We start from the raw sequence: 20070 nt of genomic DNA, 5'->3' as shown, positions 1-20070 counted from the left end.
CCTGTCACTTGAATTGCTAGAACTGCAATCCTGCCGGGCTGTCTGGCTGCATTACAAACCTGACAGGATCATGTGTTGTTAGTTTCACACCTCTTGACTCTAACTCCTTTAAGTAAACCTGGACCATCCTTTAAAAAATTTTATTCCCAAAACCAACACAGCTCTATAAAACATATGAATAGCGAAATTAGATATTTATAACAAGATTTCTCCATCCTTTCAAAAATCCAGGTTAGCTGCCTGTCTCAGTCACTTTCCAGGTTAACCACGTAAATCTGGATATCTGACTTCATTAGTCCCAATTTCTAATTTGCCATTTTGCACTAGTTGATCATCAACAACTTGGATTAATATAGTGCCTTTAATGTGTGGAAGACAAGAAGAAAAAGACACAGTGTAACCCAGAGGACATTAGGATGGATGATCAATAACTTTGTCCTACAGCTGGATTAAAGTGGCCAATCAGATTTTCACGGAGCATCCTGTAATTTAGCCTCCTATTCCCACATCCCGGGTCAGACTTTTCCAGGTTTTGTCCTGGCTTTTTTCTGTCCCTGTTTTTTTACTGTGGGTGTTGTTTCTATCTGCATCAGGTGTATCAAGGTTCATGGGTGTCTATTTGGGACTGTCCTTGGGCTGTGTATGGTGCGGTCCGAACCGGAAGCATCAGAATTGGAGTGGGTTGTGTGGCTGCAGGCCACAGCAGAACCCCCTTTCCCCACCGCCCCCACCCCCCTCTTCCACTGTTAACATCTCACCAGCAACTATCTCCCCTCCCCGCAACCTCACCTGAACATCAGATTATCCCTGGGTAGAGTTTGCAAGTGGATTGATGTGCAAGATAGAAAGGCAGGAAGGTTGAGAGCAGGAACTTCAGAGTTTAGGCTTAAGGCAGCTGAAGAAACAGCCATCACAGGTGAAAATGGGGGTTGGACAAGCGGCCAGAATTTGAAGAACGCAGAGGCCACAGAGCTGGAGGGTTGACAGCTGGAGGATAGCCATCACATCAGAATAGATCAACAAATTACTTCAGAAATCTAGCCACAAGATAAAAATTATGAGAGAAACAGTAATTTACAGCTTGATAGAGCAGAGAATTTAGAAAACAGAGAAAACAGAAGAACTCTGTAAAGCAAACGATGACCAATGGAACAGGTGAACACATTCATAAGTATTGCCAAAAGGAAAAGGAAATTGCTCATTTGTTTGCTCCTCAGAGACCTCAGCAGAGCTATTAATAAAGATTTCCAACTCTGAACTTGTGAGCAATGAAAGAGACCATTTGCTGATCCAAATAATTCTGACGATTTTAATTGGCTGTTAGAGTATTGCTATTTTTAGGAAATACAGAGACTTTGGAGTTCAGTTCCACAGCTGTATATCCAATTCATCCCTACTGAAAGAATTATTGTGAAGGCCCGTCTGACATCTCCACTAATTAGATGCTGTAATACTAGTTAGTCAAGTCAACCTGGTTACAAGGGCTAACAAAGACTCCAGACACTAGTCCAATGAAATCTTTATGACCACATGTTTAAATGATCTGATCATTAAGAAATAGGAGGAGGAGGCTATTCATCCCTTTGAGCCTGTTCCGCCCTTCTATAAGATCATGGTTTATCTCCTGCCTCGACTCCACTTTCCTGCCCGTTCCCCATATCCTTGGATTTCTTCAGAGACCAACGATCTATCAACCTGAGACATTAATATATTTAATGATGGAACATCCACAACTCCCTCAGGATAGATAATTCCAAAGATTCTCAACCACACACCCCTCCCCCACTGTGAAAAGAGATTTCCTCATCTCAGTCCAAAATGGCTACCTGCTGAGACCATCGGGCAGAGCAGAGATCTTCATGATGGGGCTTGTCGAACTGGAAGTGAAAGCCAGTGGAGAGTGACAAGCAAGGAGAAGTTACCGCCAGTCACCTGGTGGTCCTGACATTTTGAGAGCCTGGTCTCTTTAAAAGACCCGCAATGGGGTACAGCTAGAATTCTAGCTGCATAAGGCTACCCATTGGGTGCAGCACTGGGTGCTATGGGGAGGGGGTGGTCTCTGTTCTGGGGTGTGTGAGTGGCCTGGTGTAGCAGGCACCCAAATCATTCAGGCTCCTGGCCCCACTAAAGCAGATTGAAAGATGTCTTTATGTTTGAGCTTTGCTTGAACTCTTCAGAACCTGCATCAGATGCATTCCATCCAAAGTAGCAGTCAGGATAAGCTTGGTAAAGGTAGAAAATAAATAACGGCTTACAGCTAAATAGTACCTTCCATGTGTTCCAAGAACCTCCGGGCCAATAAATGATAGGGCAGGATTCTCCAGCCACATCTGCCTGGCAACCGGAGAATCTCACCCGAGATCAATGGGATTGAAGGTGGATATATCCCCAGGGACTAATAATCTTCATCCCAGAGTATTTAAAGAAGTGCCCATGAAATAGTAGATCCATTAGGGTCATTTTCCAAAATTCTTTGGGCGCTGGAATGATTCCTACAGATTGGAATCTGTAGCTAATATAACCCTGCTATTCAAAAAGGGGTGTAGAGAGAAAACAGGGAACTATAGACCAGTGAGCCTAATGTTGGTAATAGGGAAGTTGCTAGACTCCATTATCAAGGATTTCATAGCACAGCATTTGGAAAGCAGTGGTATAATCAGACAAAGTCAGCATGGATTTACGAAAGTGGAATCATGCTTGGCAAATCTACTAGAATTCTTTGAAGATCTAACTAGTAGAGTTGACCAGGGAGAATTGGTGGAAGTGAATTATTTAGACTTTCAGAAGACTTCAGTAGACATAGCAGATTACCATGTAAAGTCAAAGTGCATGGAATTGCAGATAGTGGGCGGGATTCTCCGAAACCCCGCCGGGTCGGAGAATCGCGGGGGGGGGGGGGGGGGGGGGGGGGCGTGAATCCCGCCACCGCCGGCCGCCGAATTCTCCGGCTCTAGAGATTCGGCGGGGGCGGGAATCGTGGATGAATGTGAGGTTATCCGCTTTGGGAGCAAAAATAGGAAAGCAGATTATCATTTGAATGTGTGTAATTTGAGAGAGGTGGATACTCAGCGAAACCTTGGTGTCCTCGAGCATCAGTCGCTGAAAGTAAGCACACAGGTGCAGCAGGCAGTAAAGAAGGCAAAATGGTATGTTGGCTTTCATAGCAAGAGGATTTGAGTATTGGATTCGGATGGTTTACTGCAATTGTATCGGGCATTGATGAGGCCACACCTGGAGTATTTTATGCAGTTTTAGTGCCCTTATCTGAGGAAGGATGTCCTTGCTATGGAGGGAGTGCAGCGAAGGTTTACCAGGCTGATTCCTGGGATGGCAGAACTGTCATAAGAGGAGAAACTAAGTCAGTTTGAATTATATTCATTGGAGTTTAGAAGGGGGAGAGGGGATCTCATAAAAACCTTTAAAATTCTAACAGGATTAGAGAGGATAGATTCAGAAAGAATGTTCCCGATGATGGGGTAGTCCAGAACTAGGGATCATAGTTTGAGGATAAGGGGTAAACCTTTTAGGACTGAGGTGAGGAGAAATTTCTTCACCCAGAGAGGGATGAATCTGTGGAATTCACTACCACAGAAAGTAGTCAAGGCCAAAACATTGTGTAATTTCAAGAAGGAATTAGATATAGCTCTTGGGGCCAAAGGGATCAAGTGATATGGGGGGAAGACGGGATCAGGGTATTGAACTTGATGATCAGCCATGATCATAATGAACGGCGAAGCAGGCTCAAAGGGCTCAATGGCCTCTTCCTGCTTCTATTTTCTCTGTATGTTTCTATGTAATATGATGAGATTCGTTGTAAAGGTATGCATATGCTCCGCTGCTGAGGGTACATCATGGCCTGGATAAATAACATTGTCTGCAGTATTGTAAGGGTTAATGCACGAGCATCACAAAACTGCCAATGGGGAGGAGACAAAACTCACTCACCCCTCCCCAATCCACACTACCTCAGTCAGCACGTTATATTCTTAAACTATCTCCAAGCTTACTTTGCTGAAAATAAAGAGGTCAGTGCGTTCATTAAATACAGCCAAAGCTTGCCAGTTACCCGAGCTTATTTCACCCTTTCACTAACGCCAACAGTAACTTCATTCAGCATGGTGCCTGCCAATCCTGAAGTGAGGATATATAGAGATTTATGTTCACTGATTTGCTCGAGGATAATGATTGTTCTAGTAAAGGCATACTCTGTCAGGAAAAGCAATATCACAGAGTCTGAGGTTTTGCTCAATGGAGTGGCCAGATGTGCTGCTTACAGGAAGAGATTAAATACTACAATTCCAACTGATTGTGACCATCTGAACATCTTTATTTTCATGCAACTATCAGATTAGAGGGGAACTTCTCCAATCTTAGACATTTAATTAAAAAGCCACTGTATAAAACAGCTGGCTTCTCAATATGGGATTGGAACACAGACAGGCCTGACAGTCAGACCCCTGTCTCACGGCCATTTTCTGATTTGTTGATCTCATGCTTTTTAAATTGCTTGTTTTATTGCTCTCTCTATGTATGTTAGTGCCATTAGGTTTCGTGAAACAATGTGCGGAATCTTCCCATTCCCACAGCAGCGGGTTTGAACCTTGCAGGTTTGCATGTCAGATCAGTGGATCTTGAGATGGGAGAAGAATTGAAGCAGCTGTCTGTGTAGCAGTAGTAGGCATGGCCAATAATATAGCAATTAGAGGAGCCAGCAAATTCTCTGCCGGGATCTTCTCAGCATCGGAGCAGCCGTCCCCCTCTTGTTGCCTGGAGGCGGCCTCCCTGAAATAGGCTGGTTGAGCTGGGGAATCCATGCCCCAGTGAACGGGGCCACAGGCAGGACAGGCCGAAGAGGGATTTTGCCCTCCATTTTGAGGTACTCTTTCACTCGCCCTGCTGCCTGAACAGCTTCTACCTCTCAGAGTTTGACTGCAGTCCTTTCAAAGTCCTCTTATTGGGCCTCGGGAACCAGCCAGCCATTACTAATTGGTTGGCAGAGATGCCCAGTGCGGAGGCGGCTTCCTGGAAGTTTGAGCTAGAATGCGCACTGGCTGAGCTGCCTCCTTGGACCCACCTCGCAGACTGCCACTGAGTAAATTCTCCGGCAGCGGGACAGAATCGGGGAGCCATCCCATCCGGCTACCCCATATTTTCCTGCACAAAGGACACGCTGTGCAGGCCTTGGGTTAGATTAACAGTTAGGCCCCAGAAAAATCTTCAGAGTCCTCTCTGCCTATTTAAAGGAAGACCCATTGACTTCTGACAGTTGCCTACTCAAAAAGAGCAGGATTAAGATGCAATTCACAGTGAAGCACTGTGGTCATAGGAGATAAATCACTGCAGCCCTTTCCGTTAGGTGGAGGGTTAAAATCATCCCTCGGGTTTTGTAGGTGGTCCATTTACTCATCGAGACAAAGGTATGTGCATGGGAGCACTGGACGATTCTGTCGTTAAATTAAAGGTCTTGCATTATTTGGTGTATTTCAGGACCCTAGAACATCGCAGCCAAGAAAGGGATTTTTTGACATGTCCTCACCGTACCCCTGTAGGAATCAATTTTCTGCACAGCATGATCCCACAGACAATGAGAGAATTACAAGATTAGCTGCTTTAATCATGTCAGTTGGGGGATAAATAGTTGGCAGGATATCGTGGGGAGGGGAAGACTCTTCCAGTTTTCACTTCTTCAAAATAATGCCAGTGGTCCCTTTAATGTCCGCCTGAGGCCTATGTTTAGGTTCGCATTGGAAAGACATCACTGTTAACAGCGCAGCACACCCTCTGTACTGCGGTGGGAATGTCGGCCTAGAACATGTCGTCAAGTCTCCTTTGCGGGACTTGAACCCAGAACTTGGAGTGAGGAGAGCTGCCCACTGAACTGCCAGATTTGCTGGTCAGGTGTAACATTGGATACCCAAAGGGGGAAATCAGGGGTAAGGTAAGAGCAGAGATTTCAATGAGTGCTGCCCAGTGTGACCACCAGGGAGGGACACTAGACAAAAGGTCACAGCTACTTAACACATGAGGACACACATTCTTTCAGCTGCTCGAGTCCCTGTTTAGCTCAGTTACACTCTTGATCTTTCTTACTACAGCTAACTTGTGAAGGTCAGTGGAGCTTGTTACTCACTCCACCTCATCACTCACAGACGCCTGGCTGGATAAATAAATAAACCATTCCTGAAACCACGGTGATGGAATGCTCTGACATCATCGAGTTAAATTTAAACAGTGGATACCCTCTTCAGCCAATCAATGGGTGCTCCTGAAATCTAAGGAAATTCAAACAGTTCGTGAGGAACTGTTACAAATGAGCAAGCTGAACTAAGCTCTCTGTGCAATAAATTTTGTGTGTGACTGACCTGTAACTCCGAGATCCTGAGTAACACTGACACAGACAGGGACTCAGCAATTTACTGTAAAAATCGGTCTGTTCCTGTTATTCTGCGCCTGATAGAAATTTTACAAGGCAGCCTGAGGGTTGTGCAGTTTCTGATTTTCTGATTGCTGAACACAGAATCACAGAATAGTTACAGCACAGAAAGAGTCCATCGTGTCTGCACAGGCTCCAAATGAGCCCACTCATTTTCAGATCACAATCCTATTCCCTCACGAATGCCTCAACGGAACCTACCTCCATCATGCTCTCAGTTTCAATGAATTCCAGATCCTAACCACACGCTGCGTGAGAAAGATTTTCCGTCCTGTCACTGTTTCTTCTTTTACTAATCACCATATACCTCTGCCATTTTATTCTCAATCCTTCCACCAATGGGAACAGTTTCTCCTCATCTACTCTGTCCAGACCCTCGTGATTTTGAGTACCAGGGTCACATCTGCTCTCGGCCTTCTCATCTCCAAGGGAAAACAGTCCCAAATTCTCCAATCTATCCACGTCACTGAAGATATTCACAGACATAGAACATAGAACATAACAGCGCAGTACAGGCCCTTCGGCCCACGATGTTGCACCGTCCTGTGAAACCCTTCTAAAGTCCCTCTACACTATTCCCTTATCGTCCATATGCCTATCCAATGACCATTTGAATGCGTTTAGTGTTGGCGAGTCCACTACTGTTGCAGGCAGGGCATTCCACGCCCTTACTACTCTCTGAGTAAAGAACCTACCTCTGACATCTGTCCTATATCTATCTCCCCTCAATTTAAAGCTATGTCCCCTCGTGCTGGACATCACCATCCGAGGAAAAAGGCTCTCGATGTCCACCCTATCTAATCCTCTGATCATCATAGGACGGGATTGTCCTCCCCCTCCCTGGCGTGTCCTGTAGCAGCAGAGGATGGCTCGCCATTGGCCAGCGCGGGATCTTCGGGTTCTGCCGTTGTCAAATTGAACGCACCGCTCGGCGCCATGAAACCATGAGGGGGTGGGCCGTCGGTGGGACCAGAACATCCTGCCAGCCTGGACAGCCAGAAAATCCCGCCCGGCGAGTACATGCAGTTGGTGTATTTTGAACATAGTTAACGTATTTTCTTCATAAATATAGAATATAGTCTTTAGATGGTTCTAGAAGTGTTGTTTATCTGGCAGCAAAAGCTCTCTTCAAATATTTATTCTTGTACCCACGTGTTTGTAACTGTAACTAAACACTACTTATTTTTCCGTTCTTAAGCCACAGAGTCAAACATTGTGGCTTTCACAGTGGTATTTATATTATCGATTTAATGCTTACTTATGAGGTATTGGCCCATTAGCTAATACAGAGTTCAGGGATTTATTATTTACCTGCTTTCCCTGAGGCACAGGTCAGGGACTTCATGTTTACACACATAGTCCTGGTACATTGGCTAAAACACAGGTCACAGAGTTAATGGCTTGGGTTTTGCGTCTCCAATGACGGCAAAACTGACAGCATTTGCGTCATTGCTTCACTGACCTTAAGCAACTTCTGGAGCGTGTACATGCGCAGTTTAACTTGGAGACCCAGAAGTTGCGGTCAGTGGTGCTACACTCCTCCAGAGGGTGTCCTGTTGAGGCAACCACCCCACCTCCAGAATGCGATCGCTTGAAGATCAATTGAATTGATGACAACGTCCATTCCTATACTGTTAAAGGACAGTGCTGTTAAAAACCCTTGAAAAAATGACGCCTTGTTAAATGAGGTGTAACTGGATTTTAAACAGTGTACTATACTTCACGCTTACTCTGACTCACTCTCATAGACCTATGAGCAGCTGATTTCATATTTGAGGAACATTACATTTCTATATCAATTTTTTTTTTAATGAATTTGTTATTTAAAAGCTTTCTTGTATTTATTTTAAAGGAGGGGACGGTTCTCTGTTACAGTCGCAGGACATGGACAATTTACACAAGCCAAGAAAAGCAGCTGAACACTAAGTGCCAGTACCTTTTGGAGTTGGCACAGATGAATAGCGTTGGCCCGAGTTGACAGTTGTTTCTTCCATCCCATGGAGTCTCGTTTCCGTCATCTGGCCATTTCTTTTATTCTCTGTTTTTTCCATGACTTTCCTGACTGCTTGCCTCCAGGCACTCCGGTCAGCAGCAAGGGCTTCCATGTGTCATCTCCAATCCAGGTCAACCTGAAGTCTTCCTTGTACCCCAGACAAGGGTGAATTGATGGTCTTGTGCTGATAGCAAGCTCACCATATAGCATGTCTTTAGGGATGCGGCCTTCATCCATTCGACTCACATGACCCAACCAGCGGGGTCGCCACCGACTCAAGAGGGAAACCATCTTGCCTCGATTGTATAGGAGGCTGGGTTAGATCGCACCTTGCGCACTGTGTGCAGTTTTGGTCTCCTTTTCTCAAAAAGGATATTATTGCCTTAGAGGAGTGCAATAAAGGTTCACCAGACTTGTTCATTAAAGCAGGGATTGATCGATTTCTGATTAACAATAACGTAAATCGTTATGGAGATGGTGGGTGTTGATGTATCTGATCAGTCATGATCGTATTAAATGATAGCGCGGGCTTGATGGTCTCAGTAGCCTACTCCTGTACCTAGGCTCTTATTCCTGAGACAAAATACTGACTATGGATGTAGAGCAGCATGCAGGAATCGCCAACACGGTTGCCCTCTTCAGTCGGTGGCGACTGTACTAGTTATACCAACATGGGTACAATTAGAATGATGTGCCCCTTGACAAGGCACGCTGATCTCATGATCTATATCATTAATCACATCCTTCCCGCTATAAATATGTTTCCATATGTGAATTGTGGCATGTACCATTTGCACAGCTTCATGGCTGACTACATGCGTTGCTATGTCATGTGTATGTTAGTTGTGGATGTACCATAACTGTAGTGAGAGCCACCTGAGGCTGCATTGTAACAAACCATAGCACCGAGTGTCATTGTCATGCCGGAGCAAGTAATGGCTGAGAAGTGACAATTTCAAAGAGCTGTAATGATGTAGAAGAAGCAAAAGGTAAATGCTTATCGAGGGTGCAGAATGGGCTTGAAACCAGAATCAGCTGATCGGAGGACTTACATGGGGTACCATGCAAGTGTTGAGAGGAAACAAGGCCCAGGCACCTCTGACTGATCACATTGAGGCACTGAGCTCCACAATGCAGCAATGGCTGGTTTCAATGTGGGTGGATACAGAGAAACCATGAGAGAGAACATAGGAGCTCATTTAGTCCCTCATTTACCCCCCCCCCCCCAACTCAACAAGATCATAGCCAATCTGTGACCTAACTCCCTGCATCTGTATTTTCCCCATATCTCTTACTTCCTTTGGTTCACAGAAACTATTAGAGTCAGAATTTACGATTAATCTCAACTCCCATTTGCAGATGAGAATTTCAAACTTCTATCACACCGAGATTCACCCCGAAGAACTGGCTCTAATACGCCCTCTTGCCCTCGATTACCGGCCTGTGGATAGTTTCTCTCTATCTACCTTATCAGTTCCTCTTAATACCATGAACACGCGATCAAATCATCACTTAATCCTTTCAAATCCTCTGCAGACCAATTGGGTCATTTTCACTCCTACCCCTTCCAATACTACACCATGTAAGAGCGATGCAGTATGAATACCTACACTGGAGATTTGGATTATTTACTTGGAAATTCAGCCAACAACGCCACTGATCATTGTCTCCGACAGCACAACACACGGTGCTGTTGAAAAGCAGATGTATAACTGAGCTGACACTCGATATCCAAACAACAACACTGCACCAGCTAACCGTTAATTTTCCAGAGACAATTGGCAGGTCAGCAATGGTGCGATGTACACTGTGCAAAATATCTCCTGAAAGAAACCTGGTGCATTTGTACAAGACAAGCAGTAACCAGCTGCAATGGAAATGGAGATCTCAAGGCATCCTCCCAACAGTGAAGTAGCTTTGAAATGTATACTCTCTCACGTTTAGAAGAATGAGAGGATATCTAATTGAGGTATATAAGATGATAAAAGGTATTGACAAAGTAGAATTGGAGTGGATGCTTCCTCTTGTGGGACAACCTGGAATGAGAAGCTAAGGGGTAGCAGATTTAAAACAGAGATGAGGAGAAATTACTTCTCTCAAAGGGTTGTGAATCTGTGGAATTTACTGCTCCAGAGTGCGGTGGATATCAGGACCTTGAGTAAATGTAAGGAGGAGACAGACAGCTTTTTAATTAATAATAGGTTGAAGGGCTATGGAGAACAGAAAGGAAAGTGGAGTTGAGGCCGAGAGGAAATCAGCCATGGTTACATTGAATGATGGAGCGGGCTCGAGGGGCTGAATTGCCGACTGCTGCTCCTAGCTCTTACGTTCAGATGTAATGTAGGAAATGCAGCAGCCAATCTATGCACAGCAAAATTCCACAATCACAATTTGATCATGAACAGATTACTAAGTTGAATTTCCCTAAAACTTTGTTTGTCCCCAATGCAATTTGTTCAAAATCTGCCAAATCAGCGCAAACGATCAATGTTTAGGCATAGGATCACAGATCACGGTGTGCTTGCATCGAGGTTTGTAATGTATAAAACCTGTCCACCCACCCCGAATGGCACTGGTTGGTGTGCCCCCAGCACTATTCTCACCTTTAGAATACTGCCACGAACTCAGCCTACAGCAGGAGGCCAAAGCAGTGTTGCTGCAGACCACAAAGTACAGGTTGCCTAGTCTTTCTTAACAGGGAAGCAAAGGAAGCAGCCAGCAGTACAGTCTGCTCTTGGGGAAGTCTCTGCCATGATGCCAGGGCAGGTGCTGTGCCAATGAATTTCAGGCCCATTATGTCCCGTTCAAAGCAAGATCTGACCATCTTTGGTGCGAGTTTGAAAGCACCATGCGGGAAGCTGGCTTTGCTCCCAAAACTGCCCCCCCCCCCCTAGTCAAATCAATCGCCATGGAAACTCTGCTAATTATACACATTGGTGACCCTTTGTGGTGGCACTTAAAATTAAACCTTTTTTGGCATGAGGGTAATTATGAAAAGACTTGAAGTATTGTACAAAGAAACTGCCTCGTGTACACAAAGGTATTCTCTGGCCTTCCTGTGACGTGTTTCCCGGCATTGGGAGGCGGTCCGGCATTGGCAGGATATTCTGGTCCCGCCGCTGTCAATGGGATTCACTGTCAACTGAGCCCACCCAATGCCACTGGGGTACCTACAGCAGGGGCGTACTGTCGGTGAGACAGGAAAACCTCGCTGGCGTGAGCAGCTTGAAGATCTTGCCCACCACTTGTAAATTATTCAGCATGGCGTTTAATGTTATTTTAAATAGGGGTTAATCACAGCCAGTGAACGAGGTATTTGTTCAAATGTTTATTTCTTTGTGATAAACCCATTTTCAGATGTATAATTAAAACTGCACATGCCCGATCTTTAAACTAAGGGAAAAGGGTAAACAATTCTATTCTGGCACATTCCCTGCAGACATTGGTTTTGAGAAGGTCTTCTTTATGTGGTTATGGAAATGAGGTTGAGAAGAAACTTGAACAACAATTTCCAGTCAGAAAACCGTGCAGTTTATGCCAAGGATTGACGATTGCATCCAAAGTGAAAACTCTGCCCAGTTATACTTTTTTGCAGTATTCGGCAGATTTTAAAGGCAATTGCCGGCGGGATCTACCGATCCTTCGCATGGCAACTCCCTGCCATAGATTTCTTGATGGCAGAAGGTGTGAACAACTGGAAACGCCGTTGACAGCGATGGGACCAAAAGACCCCTCCATTGGCCAATGGCGGGCCGCCTCTTCTTCCACAAAACATACTGCAGGGGTGGAAAATCCCACCCGTTGATTGAGGGATAGCCAGTGGGTAGGACACCAGAGAGAACTCCCCTATTCTTCTTCTAATTGTACCAGGCTGTCAGGACAGATGGGATGACACTCTCGTTCGAGTGCTGGTGGCTGGAATTGTCTGGCCATTCACTGACAGCGGGATTCTCTGGTCCCGCTGGCAGCACACGCCCACCTGCGGGTTTCCCAACGGCTTGAGCTGTCTTCAATTCGAAATCCCAATGACAGTGGCAAGAGTGGAGAATCCGGCCACCAGTGAATGGCACACTGCCTCCTCTCACCAAGAAACACTAACCAGTGCTGCCACCGTCTCCCAGGCAGGATTGATGACCTTGTTGGAGGGCCTCCTGCCAACCCATGGGTAAATTATGGCCAGCCTCTCCTCCATGGCATCCAGGGTAGGGCTGAGGGTCCCCGGTGTAAATCTAGGAGCTGGTTTCCTTACTGTTACATAAGAACATAAGAACATAAGAACTAGGAGCAGGAGTAGGCCATCTGGCCCCTCGAGCCTGCTCCGCCATTCAATTAGATCATGGCTGATCTTTTGTGGACTCAGCTCCACTTTCCGGCCCGAACACCATAACCCTTAATCCCTTTATTCTTCAAAAAACTATCTATCTTTACCTTAAAAACATGTAATGAAGGAGCCTCAACTGCTTCACTGGGCAAGGAATTCCATAGATTCACAACCCTTTGGGTGAAGAAGTTCCTCCTAAACTCAGTTCTAAATCTACTTCCCCTTATTTTGAGGCTATGCCCCCTAGTTCTGCTGTCACCCGCCAGTGGAAACAACCTGCCCAGCATCTATCCTATTTATTCCCTTCATAATTTTAAATGTTTCTATAAGATCCCCCCTCATCCTTCTAAATTCCAACGAGTACAGTCCCAGTCTACTCAACCTCTCCTCATAATCCAACCCCTTCAGCTCTGGGATTAACCTAGTGAATCTCCTCTGCACACCCTCCAGTGCCAGTACGTCCTTTCTCAAGTAAGGAGACCAAAACTGAACACAATACTCCAGGTGTGGCCGCACTAACACCTTATACAATTGCAACATAACCTCCCTAGTCTTAAACTCCATCCCTCTAGCAATGAAGGACAAAATTCCATTTGCCTTCTTAATCACCTGTTGCACTTGTAAACCAACCTTCTGTGACTCATGCACTAGCACACCCAAGTCTCTCTGAACAGCGGCGTGCTTTAATATTTTATCGTTTAAATAATAATCCCGTTTGCTGTTATTCCTACCAAAATGGATAACCTCACATTTGTCAACATTGTATTCCATCTGCCAGACCCGAGCCCATTCACTTAACCTATCCAAATCCCTCTGCAGAATTCCAGTATCCTCTGCACTTTTCGCTTTACCACTCATCTTAGTGTCATCTGCAAACTTGGACACATTGCCCTTGGTCCCCAACTCCAAATCATCAATGTAAATTGTGAACTACCATCCTGGCTTGAATCAGATCAAGTTCTGCGGAGCAGTTTTTGCACCGCAGGTTAGACATTAGATTTCCTTCTCAAAAGAACGTTAGTGAATCAGAAGGGTTTTTACAACAATAGATAATAGTTTCATGTTCAGCATTCGACTCTTAATTCCAGATTACTATTGAAACCAAATTTCACCATTGGATTCGAGCCCAGGTCCCCACAGCATTGCCCTGGGTCTCTGTATTACCAGCCAGTGGCAATACCACCACACCATCACCTCCCCTCAGGCCTGAACACAGGGTCTCATCAAAGCTCGGGCAAACTTTCCACACCTTTGGGATCAGTATCCTTGGGATCCGTGAGATAAGGGCTAACATTTCATTATCCCTTTTAATCATTTTCTGCACATGAACAGTGTCCTGTAGGGCCCCTAAATTGTTGTGCTCCGCCACGGATCTGAGCTTCTGGCCAGCTAGAAAGTTATCTGATCTATCTTCGGTCCAAAGTGGATGACTGCACACCTCCCCACACTGAGCCCCATGCTCTGTGCTGGATGCTGCCCCATCTCTCAGCTGCCTCAACACCATGCTGTATAACAGACACAGGTTTGAACATTGGCCTTTAACTGGGCCATAACAAACATCACAGCTGCTCACACTGAGCAAGATCCTTGACCAGTTCGCTCCCAAGAGGAATTAAGCAAATGTCAGCAAAAGATGTATTAATGCTCCAATAATGGCACTACTGCCTCACAATGCCAGAGACCTGGGATCTGTATGGAGTTTGCACCTTCATGGATCAGAGAATCCCTACAGTGCAGAAGGAGGCCATTCGGTTTATTGAGTCTGCACCGACACTTTGAAAGAATACCCTACCCGCCCTATCCTCATCACCTAACCTGCAAATCCCTGGACACTTAGGGGCAATTTAGCATGGTCAATCCAACTAACCCGCATATCGTTGGACATTCTCCAGTGTCTGCATGGGTTTCCTCCAGGTGCTCCATTTGCTCTCACAGTCTAAAGATGTGCAGGTTAGGTGGATTGGGCATGATTAATGCACGGGGTTATGGGATGGGGGCGGGAGAGTGGGCCGAGGTAGGGTGCTCTTTCAGAGGATCGGTGCAGACTTGATGGGCCAAATGGCCTCCTGCTGCACTGAAGGAATTCTAATGCTGACACACCAATTGAGTGCTCACTAGTAAAGAGACTTGATGTGCAGAATAAATTCAAACCCCTCAATTCCATGTTTTGCCGAGTGCAGGAGATAAAAAGGATTTGACGAGACTGCCCTGCAGGCTTTGTTATTCAACTTGAAAACCACCAAATAGTATTGGCTTGCTCTCATCAAAACTTGCATGGGTCATATCTCTCACTGTCAGCTGTAATGTTTAATCAGGGACATAATGGCCGAGATTCTCCGATCCTGCGGCAGGTCGGTGAATCGCCGGGGGGGGGGGGGGGGGGGGGGTGGAATCGCGCCACACTGCTCCGAACCAGGCCTCCGATTCTCCGGCGCCATTTCTCCGGCGCCCGCGGGGTCTCTGCCACGCCGGTCGGGGGGCCCCTCCCACGGCGATTCTCCCGCCTCAACGGGCCGAGTGCCCGCCGAGTTCAGTTGAGTCCCCCCGGCGTAGGTTACGTATGGTTCTGGCTGCGGGGGCCATCCTGGTTAGGGGGGGGGGGGGGGGGGGGTGCAGGGGGATCCAACTCCAGGGGGTGGGGGGCCACAGTGGCCTGGCCCGCGATCGGGCCTACTGATCGGCGAGCGGGCTAAGTCCATGGGGGATCTATGTTCCTCCACGCCGGGCCCCTGTAGGGCTCCGCCATATTGCCTGGGGGCCGGCACGGAGACGGCAATCTACGCGCATGCGCGGACTTGCACCGGAACAGCCAACACCACTCCGGCACTGTTTAGCCCCCTAGGAAGGAGTGTAAACCTGGGCCTGGAGGCCCATTGACGCGGCTCCCGCCGCTTTTGACGCTGGCGTCAAAACTTGGCCGCAGGATTGGAGAATCCTGGCTAATATCGTCACTCTGAAATGTTATGTACACTAGATATTTTTGTTTCCCTGACACATTCGCTCATCAAACAGAATCAATTTGCCACCTTCTCCAACCGTGACTTGTGGTTTATTTTTCAACAGAACCTGGAACAGATCAAGTGTGCATGAAAACATTACCAATCCCCAAGTAGCTAACCCAGTATTCCTCGTCAGACCACAATATTGCCAGGAAATCTTCCCACTAGGTTCCTGCCCACCTTGATGCAGTGCCAAATCACTCAAACCAGCTGCTATTTGTGGCTCTCTCCCCCAATAGGCAGTGAATGCTGAGGAACAGTTGAAGCTTTACAGGCTAAGGTATTTATTATTTTTTTTAAACAAACAATTTTATTGAGGTATTTTTCGGCATTGTAAACAGTTACAGACATCAACAAAAAGAAAGCAAAAAAGGCACAAATGTGCAAACATCCACGTACAATCAATACTTCAATCATACCCTACTGCACAAGCCCGCTCCTCTCTCATCGGCTACTACCCGCCAATTTATCCCTCCTACTCTACTCTACTCTAACCCCCCCCCCCATGTGTACGTGGTTCGCTGGCCCTCCTGCGCACCTAGCGCATTTGTCCTCTACCCCAAAGAATTTTCTCATCCGAGTCACCGTCATATGGGCCCGGTGAACGACCTTAAATTGAATCAGGCCAAGCCGGGCACATGTCGCGGTTGAATTTACCCTACTCAGGGCTTCTGCCCACAGCCCGTCCTCCATTTCCCCACCTAGCTCCTCCTCCCATTTGAGTTTCAGTTCCTCCGACTGGGACCCTTCCTCCCTCATGAGCACGTTATAAATATCAGAGACTCTACCCTCCCCTCCTTCCCCCCTAGAGACTATTCTGTCTTGGATCCCCATTGGCGGGAGGCGGGGGTAGGATGGGACCTGTCTATGGACAAAGTCCCGCAACTGTAGGTACCTGAAATCATTTCCCCTTACCAGACCAAATTTCTCCTCCAAGTTCCTCAGACTCGCAAAGCTCCCCTCCAGGAACACCCACCCTCCCCCACCCCCGCTCGCCACCATGCTCAAAACCCCCCATCCATACTCCCGGGGCAAACCGATGGTTGTCGCAGATTGGTGCCCAGACAGACACACCCACCTCCCCTACATGCCTCCTCCACTGGCCCCATATCCGCAGGGTCGCCGCCACTACCGGACTGGTGGAGTACCTGGCCGGTGGCAGCGGTAGAGGAGCCGTGACCAGGGCTGCCAAGCTGGTGCCCCTGCACGAGGCCGCCTCCACCCGCCCCCAGATAGACCCTGTACCCACCATCCACTTCCTTATCATGGCGATGTTAGCCGCCCAGTAATAGTTAATCAGACTCGGCAATGCCAGCCCTCCCTCGCTGCAGCTCCTCTCAAGCATCGCCTTCTTCACCCGCGGGGATTTTCCCGCCCAGACAAAGCTCATGATCATCTTGTTAAACCTTTTGAAGAAGGACTGTGGGATAAAGATCGGGAGGCACTGAAAGACAAACAGAAATCTAGGGAGGATTGTCATCTTTACAGTCTGCACCCTCCCTGCCAGCGACAGCGGGAGTGTATCCCATCTCCGAAACTCTCCCTTCATTTGCTCCACCACCCTGGCCAAATTTAACTTATGCAGCCTGCCCCAGTCTCGTGCCACCTGGATTCCCAAATACTGGAAAGTTTCCTCAGCCAGCCTAAATGGTAGCCCTCTCAATCTGTTCTCCTGCCCCCTTGCCTGTACCACAAACATTTCACTCTTGGCCCAGGTTCGATTCCGGCTTGGGTCACTGCCTGTGTGGAGTTTGCACATCCTCCCTGTGTGTGCGTGGGTTTCCTCCGGGTGCTCCGGTTTCCTCCCACAGTCCAAAGATGTGCAGGTTAGGTGGATTGGACATGATAAATTGCCCATAGTGTCCAAAATTGCCCTTAGTGTTGGGTGGGGTTACTGGGTTATGGGGATAGGGTGGAGGTGTTAACGTTGGGTAGGGTGCTCTTTCCAGGAGCCGGTGCAGACTCGATGGGCCGAATGGCCTCCGTCTGCACTGTAAATTCTATGATATTTAATTTGTACCCTGAGAACTGGCCGAATTTCCTCAATGTTTCCAGTATGCTTTCCATCCCGGCCAATGGGTCCGACACGTACAGGAGCAGGTTGTCCGCATAGAGAGAGGCCCTATGTTCTACCCTGCCCCTCACCATCCCCTTCCATCCCTCTGCGGCTCTCAGCGCAATCGCCAGCGGCTCTATGGCCAGCGCAAACAGCAGCGGGGAGAGCGGGCATCCCTGTCTGGTCCCACGGTACAGCCTAAAGTACTCTGACACTTCTCTGTTTGTCCTGACACTGGCCTTTGGGGCCTGATACAATAGTCTGATCCAATTCACCAGTCCCCCCGCGAACCCAAACCGTCCGAGCACCTCCCATAGATAGTCCCACTCCACCCGGTTGAAGGCCTTCTCGGCATCCATCGCCACCACTACCTCCACCACCTTGCCCGTCGGGGGCATCATTATCACATTGAGTAATCTTCTCAAGTTGGCCGACAGCTGCCTGCCTTTCACGAACCCAGTTTGGTCATCCCCAATCATCTCCGGTACGCAGTCCTCAATTCTAATTGCCAGGACCTTTGCCAGGAGCTTGGCATCTACGTTGATCAGGGAAATTGGCCTGTATGACCCGCACGTTTCCGGGTCCTAACCTCGCTTCAATATCAGTGATATAGTGGCTTGCAACATCGTCGGCGGCAGGGTCCCACTGTCCCTTGCCTCATTAAAAACCCTAGTCAAGACCGGTCCCACTATCTCCGAGAACGTCTTGTAAAACTCTACTGGGTATCCATCCGGCCCCGGGGCTTTCCCCGACTGCATGGCCTTTAGGACCCCAATACCTCCTCCACTCTAATCGGGGCCCCCAGCCCATCCACACACCCCCCCACCTACTGTTGGGAATGTTAACCCGTCCAGGAACCTTTTCATCTCCTCCGGCTCTTCCAGGGGCTCCGAAGTGTACAGCTTGCTATAGAAGTCCCGGAATACCTTATTCAATCCTGCCAGGTCCTCCACTTTGCGCCCCTCCCCATCCATCACTCTACCTATTTCCCTGGCCGCCTCCCTCCTCTTGTGTTGCTGCGCTAACAATCTGCTGGCCTTTTCCCCATGCTCGTACACCACACCCCTCGCCTTCCTAAGCTGTTCCACAGCCCTACTCGTGGATAGCGTCCCCAGTTTCGCCTGTAGTCTCTGCCTCTCCCTGAGTAGATCCTCCCCCGGGAGTGTTCTCATCTATCCGACACATTTCCCTAACCAATCTGTCCATCTCTGCCCTGTCCGCCTTGGCCCTGTGGGCCCCAATTGAGATCTACTCTCCCCTCACTACTGCCTTCAGCGCCTCCCACAGGGTCGCCGCTGAGACCTCCCCTGTATCGTTCACCTGCAAGTAGTTTTGCATACACTTCCGAAGCCTCTCACAGATCCCCTCCCCCGACAACAGTCCCACGTCTAGCCTCCATTGTGGGCGTTGGTGATTCGCCCCTCCGACCTGCAGGTCTACCCAGTGCGGGGCATGGTCCGAGATAGTTATTGCCGAATATTCCGTGTTCTTTACCTCCCCTATACAGTCCCTGCTTAGGACAAAGAAATCTATCCTGGAATATACTTTATGGACGTGCGAGTAAAACGAGTAGCCCCTTCCTGTCGGCTGTCTGGCTCTCCAGGGGTCCACTGCCCCCATTTGCTCCATAAACCCTTTCAGCTCCCTTGCGATTGCTGGGAGTCTACCCGTTCTGGGACATGACCGATCCAGCCCCGGGTCAAGGACCATGTTAAAGTCCCCCCCCCCCCCCCCATTATTAGCCTACGAGAGTCCAGGTCCGGGATCTTCCCCAGCATTCTTTTAATAAAGTCCACGTCGTCCCAGTTTTGGGCATATATATTCACGAGCACCACTCTTCTCCCCTCCAGTCTGCCCCTTACCATCAGGTATCTGCCCCCCCTGTCTGCGGCTATGCCCTCCACCTCAAATTGCACCCGCTTGTTGATCATGATTGCTACCCCCCTGGACTTCGAGTCCAAGTCCGAGTCGAAGACCAGGCTAATCCAGCCCTTCCTTAGCCTAGTCTGGTCAGACATTTTCAGATCTCCTGCAACATAATCACGTCCGCCCTCAGGGCCCGCAAGTGCGCGAACACCCATGCCCTCTTAACGGGCCCATTCAGTCCCCTGACATTCCAGGTGATCAGCCTGGTTGGGGGGCACAACCCACCCCCCCCCCCCCCCCCTCCCCAATGGCGGTCAGCCATAGCCTTTCTTGGGCCGGCCCCTGGCCCGTGCGTCGCGCCATTCTTGGCCCGCCTCTTGGCTGCCCCCACCCTCGCCCTCC

Source organism: Scyliorhinus canicula, chromosome 7 (genome assembly GCF_902713615.1).
Source record: "Scyliorhinus canicula chromosome 7, sScyCan1.1, whole genome shotgun sequence".
In the NCBI taxonomy this organism is placed as follows: Eukaryota; Metazoa; Chordata; class Chondrichthyes; order Carcharhiniformes; family Scyliorhinidae; genus Scyliorhinus; species Scyliorhinus canicula.
Note: the sequence above shows the minus strand (reverse complement) of the source record.